A 12,758-nucleotide genomic window follows, 5' to 3' on the forward strand; every position below is an offset into this window, starting at 1 on the left:
GTAAGATCCTGAGGGACCTCGACAGGGTAGATGCAGAGAGGTTGTTCCCCCTTGTGGGATAGTCTAGAATCAGAGAGAATAATATCAGAGTTTAAGGTAGCCAGTTAGACAGTGATGAAGAGGGTTTTCTTGCTCCTGAGAGGGTAGTGTTTCTGTGGAGTTGATTACCGCAAAGGGCTGTCAATGCTGTATCATCAAGTACATTCATAGCTGAGACAGAGAGATTTTTAATCAGTGAGGAATCAAGGGTTATGGGGATAAGGCAAGAAAGTGGAGTTGAGGATTATCAGATCAGAAATTCTCACTGAGCGATATAGTAGGCTCAATGGGCCAAATGGCCTACTTCTGCTCCAACATCGAATGAAAATATGAGGGCAAACAACCATAAACCTGATGAAAGTGTCTTTTTTAAAAAAGACATTCTTAAAGGTGGACAGAGCGTGAGACGGAAGAAATTTGAGCACTTAGGAGCTCTCAGCAACAGAAGGCACAGCAACTATTGGAATAATTTCAATCAGTGATGCATCAAACACCTTAATTAGAGGAGCTTTCATTTATTGGAAGGTTACAGGGTTTGAAATAATTCAGGGATAGGCAGGGTTTCTGGCTCAGTGAGAATAGGATTGATGAAGCAAGAGGTATGTCTCACAAACAAGATTAGCTCAGAAGGGACATGAGGTGAGTTATAGAGAAACTAGAGAAAGCAGAGAAATAAATTTTGATGTTTTAAAAACAGTTCACTTTATAGAAGAGGAAATTTGGGAGGTCTTGGAGAAGGTAAAAGGTGGATAAATCTCCAGAATCAGATCCAAGGTATCCTCGAACATCATGGGAAGTAAGGGAGGAAATTGCAAGACACCTTGCTGAAATATTTGCAACGCTTATAATTACGGGCAAGGTACCTGATGACTGAAAGGTAGATAATGTTGTACCTTTGTTTAGGAGAGGTTGTGATGAGAAACCAGGGAATTATAGACCTGACAGTCTGACTTCGGTCTGGGTAAATTGTTGGAGGCAATTTTAAAAGATAGGGATTTATGGACATTGAGGCAAAAATTGATGAGGGATAGTCAGCATGGTTTTGTGTGACAAAAGTAGCGCCTCACAAACTTGATTGTGTTTTTTGAGCAAGTGACCAAAAAAGATTGCGGCCAGTGCAATAGATGTTGTTTACTTGGACTTTAGTAAAGTCTCTGACAAGGTTCTGCAATTAGTAAAGTTTAATTAATGTGATTCAGAGTAAGCTTGCAAATTGATTACATAATTGGCTTAATGGCAGGAGACAGACAGTGGTGGTGGAGTGTTGCTTTTCAGACTGGAGACCTGTCACCAGTGATGTTTCACAGGGTCCTCTTTTGTTCGTCATTTATAGAATGACTTAGACGAGAATATAGAAGGCGTGGTTAGTAGGTTTGCAGACGACACCAAAATTGGTGCCATAGTAGACAGTGAAGAAGGCTTTCTAAGATTACAAAGGGATCTTGATCAAATGGATCAACGGGCTGAAAAATAGCAAATGGACTTCAATCTGGACAAATGCAAGGTAGTGCACTAAGGTACAACAAACAAGCTTATACAATTTATGGTAGGGCCTTGGTTAGAGTTGTAGAACAGATGGACCTGGGGTTCAGGTACATAATTCTTTGACATTTGTGTCACATTTATACAGGAAGGTTAAAAAGATGTTTAGCACATTTGCCTTCATTGCTCAGTTCTTCGAATAAAGACTTAGGAAGTCATGTTGAGGTTATACAAGATATTGGTGAGGCCTCTTCTAGGACACTGTGTCCAGTTCTGGTGACCCAGTTATATGAAGGATATTATTAAGCCAGAGACGGTTAAGAAGATATTTACTAGAATGTTGCCGTGTTATAAAGGCTGGCTGGATAAGCTGGAACTTTTTTCACTGGAGTGCAGGATTTTAGTGGTGACCTTATAGAAGTTTATAAGATAATGAGAGGTATAGATAAAGTTGATGGTAGTTGTCTTTTCCCTAGAGTGGGGGACTTTAAGACTTGAGGGCACATTTTTAAGATGAAAGGAGGGATTTAAAAAAGACTGAGAGGCAAATCTTTTACAGAGAGTAGCTGTTCCTGTGTGGAATGAACTTCCTGAGGAAGTGGTGGATGTGGGTACAATTACAACATTTGAACGACATGTGGATAAGCACATGAATAGGAAAGGTTTAGGAGGGATATGTTTAGCTTGGGATATGTTTAGGAGGGAGATTAGTTTAGCTTGGGATTATGTTCGGCATGGACTGATTGGACCGAAGGGTCTGCTTCTATGCTGTATGACTCTGACTCTAACTTTCCAAATGTAGACTGGGACTGCCATAGTGTTAACGGTTTAGATGGAGAGGAATTTGTTAAGTGTGTACAAGAAAATTTTCTGATTCAGTACATGGATGTACCTACTAGAGAAGGTGCAAACTTGACCTACTCTTGGGAAATAAGGCAGGGCAGGTGACTGAGGTGTCAGTGGGGGGAGCACTTTGGGGCCAGCAACCATAATGCTATTAGGTTTGAAACAGTGATGGAAAGGATAGACCAGATCTCAAAGTTGAAGTTCTAAATTGAAGAAAGGCCAATTTTGACGGTATTAGGCAAGAACTTTCAAAAGCTGGTTGGGGGCAGATGTTCGCAGGTAAAGGGACAGCTAGAAAATGGGATGCCTTCAGAAATGAGATAACAAGAATCCAGAGAGAGTATATTCCTGTTAGGGTGAAAGGAAAGACTGGTAGGTATAGGGAATGCTGGATGACTAAAGAAATTGAGGGTTTGGTTAAGAAAAAGAAGGAAACATATGTCAGGTATAGACAGGATAGATTGAGTGAATCCTTAGAAAAGTATACTCCTACTGCCTTTATACTCAAGAGGGAAATTAGGAGGGCAAAAAGGGGGCATGAGATAGCTTTGGCAAATAGAATTAAGGAGAATCCAAGGGTTTTTACAAATACATTAAGGACAAGAGGATAACTAGGGAGAGAATAGGGTCCCTCAAAGATCAGCAGGGTGGCCTTTGTATGGAGCTGCAGATAATTGGGGGAGATACTAAATGAGTAATTTGCATCAGTATTTACTGTGGAAAAGGACATGGAAGATATAGAAGGAAGGCGTTCGACAAGGATACCCATGGGACACTGGTTAGCAAGTTTAGATCTCACGGAACACAGGGAGAACTAGCCACTTGGATACAGAACTGGCTCAAAAGGTAGAAGACAGAGTGTGGTGGCGCAGGGTTATTTTTCAGATTGGAGGTCTGTGACCAGTGGAGTCCACAAGGATCAGTGCTGGGTCCACTACTTTTCATCATTTATATAAATGATTTGGATGGGAGCAGAAGTACAGTTAGTAAGTTTGTGGATGACACCAAAACTGGAGGTGTAGTGGACAGCAAAGAAGGTTACCTCAGATTACAGCAGAATCTTGATCAGATGGGCCAACGGGCTGAGAAGCGGCAGATGGAGTTTAACACAGATAAATGCGAGGTGCTGCATTTTGGGAAAGCAAATCTTAGCAGGACTTATACACTTAACGGTAAGGGCTTGGGGAGTGTTGCTGAACAAAGAGACCTTGGAGTGCAGGTTTATAGCTCCTGGAAAGTGGAGTCGCAGGTAGATAGGATAGTGAAGGTGGCGTTTGGTATGCTTTTCTTTATTGGTCAGAGTACTGAGTACAGGAGTTGGGAGGTCATGTTGTGGCTGTGCAGGATATTGGTTAGACCACTGTTGGAATATTATGTGCAATTCTGGTCTCCCTCCTTTCAGAAAGATGTTGTGAAACTTGAAAGGCTGGTTTCCCTGGAGCATTGGAGGCTGAGATGTGACCTTATAGAGGTTTATAAAATCATGAGGAGTATGGATAGGATAAATAGACAAAAGTTTTTTTCCCCTGAGATGGAGGAGTCCAGAACTAGAGGGCATGGGTTTAGGGTGAGAGGGGAAAGAGACCTAAGGGGCAATTGTTTCACGCAGAGGGTGGTATGTGTATGGAATGAGCTACCACAGGAAGTGGTGGAGGCTAGTACAATTGCAATATTTAAAAAGCATTTGGATGGGTTTATGAATAGCAAGGGTTTAGAGGGCCAAGTGCTGGCAGGTGGGACTAGATCTGGTTGGGATATCTGGTTGATATGGACTGATTGGACCAAAGAGTCTGTTTCTGTGCTGTACATCTCTGTGACTCTGTGTGGGTTCAGGGTGAGGGTACAGGGAGAACCTTCAAAGAATCATACAATCCCTACAGTGTCTAAGCAGGCCATTTAGCCCACCAACTTTACGAAGAGCACCTAGACCCACCATCCCCACTCTTGTCCTGTAACCCTGCAATTCCTATAGCTAATCCAGCTAACTTGGGCAATGTAGTATGGCCAATCCACATAACCTGCATTTCTTCAGATCGTGGAAGGAAAATGGAGCACCCGGAGGAAACCTTCACAGACATGCCAAGAATGTTCAAATTGGGGGCGGGGGGCATGTGGACAGAGAATCAAATCCGACTCTCCAGGGCTGTGCTGATCCACTTCACAAGGTGAAAGGGATGGCTGATCAAGCAATCTCTTCACAGTTGTTTGAATTAAAGATGAAAACACAGGGGTTTAAGAATATTGCTCACAGTACAGAACAGCCAGAAGCTATCTTTGCACTTATTATGATCAATGAGTAGTTTTGGAAGACAAAAGTGCTTTATGTGGTCCAATTAAATGTGACATGAAAAGGCTAAACTACTTGTTTCCAATATCCATTCCTGCCTGCATTTCCTGGACTTATAGTATAATGAGGGAAGTATTGGGGGAGGAGCCAAATCAAAGAATGGATTCAATGAGGATCAAGACAAAAGCAGGAAATACAGGAATGGTTCAGCAAATCGGGACCTGCAAAAATACTGCAGTTGAATGGAGGGCAAAGCCCAAAGACTGGGATTTTGCAAGTCTGTTGGGAGTTTGTTTTCAGGAGTGAGCACAGCAGTAAGTAGAATTGGGAGGGGGAGGTGGATTGTGGGTGGAGAGCAAATACAAGGAAAATGACAGTTTGCAGCAGAGAAAAGAAAGGCTTATTTTTCTACTTCAGGGCGATATTGGAATCATCAGCATAAAAGATTTGCATTTCTCCGGACTTGTGTAAGCTCTGGTCATACGGAATCTGATTCCATGCATACTTCTCTAGGTCCTTTTCACAAGGGAATACGCTTCACACAGCAACCCTGAATTTATTTTAATTAAAATAGAGCAAGTCTGCAACATTAAGCACGATAGTGGGAAGAGCTAACAAATGGCTGATTTCCCATGTATGATGCAATGTTTTCACTTTTTGCTCCAAGTTAAATTTTCCACTGATTAGATACAGATTGCGAGAAAGAACGAGAGAGTGAGAGAGAAAGAGCGCGGGAGACCGCACGCGAGAAAGGGCGGGAAAGCGAGGGTGCGAGAAAGAGCTCACATGATAGACAGCGAGTGCAAACGTGCGCGAGACTGAACAACAGCGAGAGATCAAGAGAAACAGCGACAGAGAGAGCGGGAGGGCGCGAGAAAGAGCGTGAGAGAGATTGGCCTGAAACATTGCGAGAAATTCAAAAATAGCTGTGAAATGTAAGGGAAGAATTTGCAGGCTAATGAGGTAATATCAGGCAGCCCGGACTAACTGGATAGCTATTTTAAAGAGGTTGGCAGAGGCATGATTGGCTGAATGGTCCACTTTTGTGCTGAATCTTCTTTCATTCTAAAAGTGCTTAGTCATTTCCAATATCTCTAATTCTTTACTTGCTTTCCACTCAACATCCCATATCTTAGTGCCTCTCATTTGTCCCCTCACAACATCCACCAGCCTCCCATTCCCAGCAGGTTGATTTCATTTATTTGTACTTGGCCTTCTCAACCCATATATATCTATCTATATCCCATAGCCTCACTCATACCTCTTCTCCCTCAGTTTTGGCTGTTCCCTCCCAAACCCTCCTCTCATCTTGTTGCACAATGTCAAAAGTGCTACAGAGATTGAGAGAGTCAGATAGAAACAATACTTGGAGAACAAAAGTTTGCATAGCCACAAACAGATACACTCAATATATGAGAGGAGGGATCCCACGGCAAATTTCTCCTGAACATTCAAACAAGTGCAGAGATTATCTGAGAGCATGGACTGATAGACAAACCATTTCCCTGCCTGCTGCAATGTTACTTTAGTTAGTGCCCCAACCCAGAATGAACTATGTTATTTTAACAGTTCAAGGCTATGGCAGTGTCACTGATCTGGATGTGGGTTTGCTCGCTGAGCTGGAAGATTTGTTTTCAGATGTTTCATTACCGTACTATGTAACATCTTCAGTGAGCCTCTGGACAAAGCATCATTGATGATTCCTGCCTTTCTATTTATATGTTTGGGTTTCTTTGGCTTGGTGATGTCATTTCCCGTTCTTTTTCTCAGGGAGTGGTAGATGGGGGTCTAACTCGATGTGTTTTATGATTGAGTTCCGGTTGGAATGCTTCTAGGAATGCTCGTGCGTGTCTCTGTTTGGCTTGTCCTAGGATGGATGTGTCCCAGTCAAAGTGGTGTCCTCCCTCATCTGTATGTAGGGATACTAGAGAGAGAGAGAGAGAGAGTTATGACATTTTGTGGCTAGTTAATGTTCATGTATCCTGGTGGCTAGTTTTCTGCCCATTTGTCCAAATTAGTGTTTGTTACAATCCTTACACAGTATTTTGTAAAAGACATTAGTTTTGCTTGTTGTCTGTATAGGGTCTTTCAAGTTCATTACCTACTGTTTTAGTGTGTTGGTGGGTTTATGGGTTACCATGATGCCAAGGGGTCGGAGTGGTCTGAGATGTCTTTGATGTATGGGAAAGTGGCTAGGATTTCTTGATGTGTTTTGAGCGCTTGTTTGGGTTTGTTGCTGAGAAATCTGTGAACTGTGTTCATTGGGTACCTGTTCTTTTTGAAAACATTACGTAGGTGATATTCCTCTGCTCTGCATAGTTCCTTTCTGCTGCAGTGTGCAGTGGCTCGTTGGAATAATATTCTAATGCAGCTTTGTTTGCGGATGTTAGGATGATTGCTTCTGTAGTTCAATATTTGGTTCGTATGTGTTGTTTTCCTGTGGACGCTGGTTTGAAGTTCCCCATAGGCTGTTCGCTCAGTGACATCTAGAATTGGCAGTTTGTTGTTGTTTTCCTCCTCTATAGTGAATATTATGCCAGTAAGGGTATTATTGATGGTCTTGAAGGTTTCCTAAGACAAGCCAAACAGAGACATGCACGCATTCATTGCATTTCAACCAGAACTCTATCAACAAACACATTGACTTGGACCTGATTTACCACCCCTAGCCACCCAAACAGAAACAAAAAGCAGGAATCATCATCAATGCTTTGTCTGGAGGGTCACTGAAGATGTTACCTAGTATGGTGACAAAATGTCTGGAAATGAACCTTCCAGATCAGCAAGCAAACCTACATCCAAAACCTTAACCTGAGCTACAAATCTTCTCAAAACTCAATAAATGTTACTGATACAGGGACCACATTTCCACATACTCATCAAGTGCAACTGAACATTACATAGGACATGAATACGTTGGAAAAGTGAACAATAAAGAAAAGATGATCTATAGTGTGCCTTTCACAACCTCGGGATGTTCCAAACTTTCCATCCAATTAATTATTTTTGAGAAACTGACATTACTGTAATGTGAAAAACAGGATGTCTATTTTGAGCGCAACAAGATTCCACAAACAGCAGTGTAACAATGTTCATATAATTTGCTTTTAGTGATTTTGGTTGACTTTAATCTTTCGAATCTACCTTTCAAACATCTCCACCTATCTTCAACCCAGCTTTTGATTAAACCTTGCAGGGTGGCATGGTGGCTCAGTGATTAGCATTGCAGCCTCACAGTGCCAGGGACCCGGGTTCGATTCTAGCATCAGGCGACTGTGTGGAGTGTGCACATTCAGTGTCTGTGTGGGTTTCCTCCGGGTGCTCCGGTTTCCTCCCACAATCCAAAAATGTGCAGGGCAGGTAGACTGGCCACGCTAAATTGTCCATAGGCATTAGATGCAATAATCAGAGGAAGGTGGGTTGATCTTCGGAGGCTCTGTGTGGACTTGTTGGGCTGAAGGACATGTTTCCACACTGTAGGGAATCTAATCTAATCTATGAATCGCCTTTTCCTATCTCTTGGCCTACTTTCTCAAGTCTTTTTTTTATTAATGCTGAAAATGATTTATAAGCTTATGTTGTTGTTTACACTTACTATTCCACACTGTCCGTTCCAGCTATGGACTGAAGGCCCACTCAACATAAAAAACCTACCAACCACAAAGATAATCAGCAAGCACTTATTTTGCACATCAAGTCTTGTATTCAGCAATTCCATAGAATCTTCTAAATCTACCCAAGATAACAGTGTTGCCTTGGGTTTACATCACAGTCAAGAGAGGTTTTTAAAATTATATACGTATGTCATAGGGTATTTCTCTAGAGGATGCTTCTACTTGCAGAACTGAACACGACTAGTAGCATAAATGTGAGAGTGTGACTAGTAGCTTCAACAGGTATTTCAAGAGAGACAGGAGTGGGTGAAACAAACAGCGCAGGTGCATTTAAGGGAAAGTTAGACAAACACAAGTGAGAAAGGAGTATTAGGATTTTCTGATGGAGTGAGATAAGTAAATGAGGTTCCTGTGAAAAATAACTGCCAACATAGACCTATTGGGTCAAATAGTTTGTCTGTGTTTAGGTTTCAAAAAAAAAGAACAAGATGCCCTAAGAGTAGGAATTTAAAATCTCATACCCACACTTGTTCAACATGCAATAATTTCCTATTATTGACCTGTCTCCTTCATATTGTCATGGCTGAAATTCTTAAAGTTATTCATCAGAGGGACATACTGTTCTATGACAAGGTCAGTAGTATAGATCTTGTTTAATTTTCTTATCACCCAAGTACAATACAATGTACAAAATTGTTGTCTTCTTTGGATATGCTGTCCAATTTTTAATCGCAAAATATCTGTGGTATGAACAGAAAGAGTTTAAATCCCGCTCTATAAACTTGCCATCAAGTCTGAATTATAGCAGGAGAAAACCCAAATAAGATCCCATTGTTCAAAGAAAAGGATTTCTTCTGTGCATAATTTGAGGAGCTTCAAACTACAATGATCTGTATCTATTTAATTTATTTAATATTAAATTTAATTAATTTTTAAAACCTGTATCTACAAACTTCAATATCTCATTAAGACAGCCTGCACTCACCTCTCTAACATTGCCCAACTGTACCTATCTGTTGCAGAAACTCTCACTTAAGCATTTATCATCAAGATTTAATGCATGCTTCCCACACCCCTCCTTTCTTAAACTTGAACTCATCCAAACAATTTGCTGCCTGTATTCTAACTTACACCAAAGTTCCACTCACTTAACAACCCTTTATGACTGTCCAATATCAGCTCCTGGCCCACCATCACCAAGATTTAAAACTCTTGTACGTGCAAATTCCTCCTTGGTCTCACCCCTCCCTACTCTGTAACTAATTTCCTCAAGCCCCAACAATTTCCAAAATTTCTGTCCTCTTCCAGTTTTTTTTCTGGTACATTCCTAATTTGCATCACTAACTGCTGGCAACTGTGCCTTTGACTGGACTTCCATCTCTGGAATAAACAGAAGATTATGCTGCTCAGATGAAATAAGGTTCATGCAGAACATAAATACCAGCACAGACTGTTGGGCCAAATGACCTGTTTCAGGTGTTTTAATAGTCTGTGTAATGTTGCAGTTACAACAACATGCCAAAAATTGCTCATATAACGCACCCCAAAATATCATTTTTGGAAATAAATCAATTATGACTTTCTCACCATCTCCTTTGGCAGGCCTGTTTCAGAGATTGACATTTGCTTACTAAAATATTGTTTTCACAGAGCAGTTTTGAATTTCCCTGATTGAGTGCAGGCTTTGTTCTGTGGTTCGGCTGTTCTGGACAAACTTATACAATTGATATTATCAAAATTCTCAGTCTCTAAATCACAAAACAAGAAGGTTCATGAGCAGACCACCATCTGCAGGTTTCTGCCAGAGTCTCTCACCATCCCTACTTGGATAAATATTACTGTTCCTTTATTGTGGCTGGGACTAAATCCTGGAACTCCCTCTCTAATAGTGTTGTGGGAGTACTTTAGTGACATGGACTAATGGTTGAAGAGGGAGGCTCAGTTCTCAAGGTCAATTAGGTATAGAAAATAAATGCAGCCTTTGTCAGCCATGCCTATTTTCCAAGACTGAAATTTTCAAAAAGCAGCATAACAATATTCAATGCTTAAACATATCCCCTTAATTTTGATTATGTCAGGGATTCAGAAGGAGTAATAATGGTAGGAGCAGGGCAGGACTAAGAGAAAGGTTGAAATGAAAAAAATTACAAGATTTTACACATTTGCTTTAAACAAGTTAAATAGTAGGAACAAACAAAAGGAGGAAATCTGTGAAAACCATTACTTAAGAAGCGACTGGTGAATCTGGGAACAAGGCTATTTAATCTCTCCTTTAAGGATACATGTCCAGAGTTTGTTTCTTAAAATATTATGAGCCACTGAGAAAGTTAATGATTTTCAAGACGCAGCTTATGTTCTGAATTCACAGCATGTGGCCCAACAGCTGTTGCGAAGGCGAAGCACAGCAGCTATTTATTTCTCACGCTCTTTACTCTGGAAGGAATTCTAGCCTTCTCTCCCTTGTTACAAAGATGGAAAGAACAAAGCTGGGGAGAAACTTGCACAATGGCAATCACATAAGACTAGCTAGGAATGCACAATGATCAAAACTCCCCAGTCACCTCACAGATATTGCTTTATATAAAAAGATCCTCTTTGTTCATCAGCTCCTTCAGTTTTGTCTCCTTGAGGTAAAATCCCTAATCTGAACATTTTGGGTTCAAGTCCCATTCCAGAGACATGAGCCCATAATCCAAGTTAACATCCCAACAGCATGACAGATGAAGGAAGTCATTCGGCTCATCACAATTCATTGCTTTGGCAAGATCCTAAACATTTTGCTCCTCTGTTGTTGTTTCACGAGATGATATTTGAATGACCTTTATTGTTTCCATTCTTATGTTTGGAATTCCACTTGTGTTGATCGCTATGTGTTTATGAAAAAACTTCAGTCCTAAATTTGCTTTTTACTAGTTTGGACCAATGACCTCTTAGTACACAAAATGAGAATTTGGAGTAATATACTAACATGGATGACAATTAGTTAACAGACAGAAAACAGGCAGCTTTGAATGGGCGATACTGGATTTAGCATTGTGCAATGAGGCAGACTTCATTAGGGAGCTCGAGATGAAGGAACCCTTAGGAGGCAGTGATCATAATATACTCTGCAATTTGACAGGGAGTAGATAGAATCAGAGATAATAGTACTACAGCTGAATAAAGGCAAGTATAGAGGTATGAAGGAGGAGCTGGGTAGAACTGACTGGGAGAGGAGCCTAGCAGAAAAGACAGTGGAACAGCAATGGCAGAAGTTTCTGGGAGTAATTCAGGAAACTTAGCAGAGATTCATCCCAAGGAAAAAGAAGCATGGTACAGGGAGGATGAGGCAAACATGGCTGACTAGAGGGGTCAGGGATAGCATAAAAGCAAATGAGAAATAACAATGTGGCAAAGGGCAGTGGGAAACCAGAGGATTGGAAAGCTTACAAAGACTTAGAGGTCAACAAAAAAAATAAGAAATAAGGAGGGAGTAGATTAAATAGGAGGGTAAGCTAGCCAGTAATATAAAGAAAGGCAGTAAGAGAGTTTATATATGTATAAAAAAAAGGGGCAAAAGACAGGCAAAAGTATATATTAGGCTGCTGGAGACATAGTGGTGGGGAACAAGGAAATGGCTGAGGAACTGAATAATTACTTTGTGTCAGTCTTCACAGTGGAAGACACAAGTAATATCCCAAGAATTCAAGATAGTGAGGAAGCAGAGCTGAGTATGGTGGCCATCACAAAGGAGACAGTGAGAGAAAATGGAATGGCCTGAACGTGGATAAATCACATGGACCAGATGGACTACACCACAGAGTTCTAAGGGAGAAAGCTGAAGAGATAGCTAGTGGTGATTTTTCAGGAATCACTAGAATCAGGGAGGGTCCCAAACTGGAAAATCACTAATGTGACACCCCTGTTTAGAAAGGGAGCAAGGCAAAAGATAGAAAATTACAGACCAATTAGCCTAACCTCAGTCATGGGTAAGATCCTAGAATACATTGTGAAGGACGAGATTTCTGAATGCTTGGAAGTGCAGAGTCAGCATGGTTTCATCAAGGGGAGGTCAAGCCTGACAAATCTGCTAGAATTCTTTGAGGAAGTAACAAGCAGATTAGACCAAGGAGAGCCAATGGATGTTATCTATCTGGACTTTAACAAGGCCTTTGATAAGGTGCTGCACAGGAGGAGACTGAGTAAGATAAGGTTAGAGGCAAGGTGCTGGCATGGATAGAAGTTTGACTGTCTGGCAGAAAGCAGAGAGTGGGGACAAAAGGGTCCTTCGCTGAATGGCAGCCAGTGACAAGTTGTGTCCCACAAGTCCAATATTGGGACCAATACATTAACGATCTAGACAAAGGAACTGAGGGCATTCTGGTTAAGTTTGCAGGTAATACACAGAGAGGTATTCAGGTAGCATTGAGATGGTAGGAAGGCTGCAGAAGGATTTGGATAGGTTAGGAGAGTGGGCAAAGAAGTGGCAGATGGAGTACAATGTGAGAAAG

General features: G+C 41.2%; 1 protein-coding gene across 5 annotated transcripts in view; it reads right to left on the reverse strand.

Moving 5' to 3' along the window:
- Positions 1–12,758, reverse strand: part of extl3 (exostosin-like glycosyltransferase 3) — a 71,643-nt gene that overhangs the window by 14,479 nt on the left and 44,406 nt on the right. Inside the window, exon 2 of one of the 5 annotated variants that reach the window (XM_072559904.1) lies at positions 6,305–6,578. The exons of 3 other annotated variants lie outside the window; for them this stretch is intronic. The gene's annotated coding sequence lies outside the window, so the exon portion shown is untranslated. Of the gene's footprint in view, positions 1–6,304; positions 6,579–6,923; positions 7,226–12,758 lie in introns of all 5 variants that reach the window. One more of the 5 variants, XM_072559893.1, reaches the window with a different exon arrangement.

This window comes from Chiloscyllium punctatum, chromosome 3 (assembly GCF_047496795.1).
Source record: "Chiloscyllium punctatum isolate Juve2018m chromosome 3, sChiPun1.3, whole genome shotgun sequence".
NCBI lineage: Eukaryota > Metazoa > Chordata > Chondrichthyes > Orectolobiformes > Hemiscylliidae > Chiloscyllium > Chiloscyllium punctatum.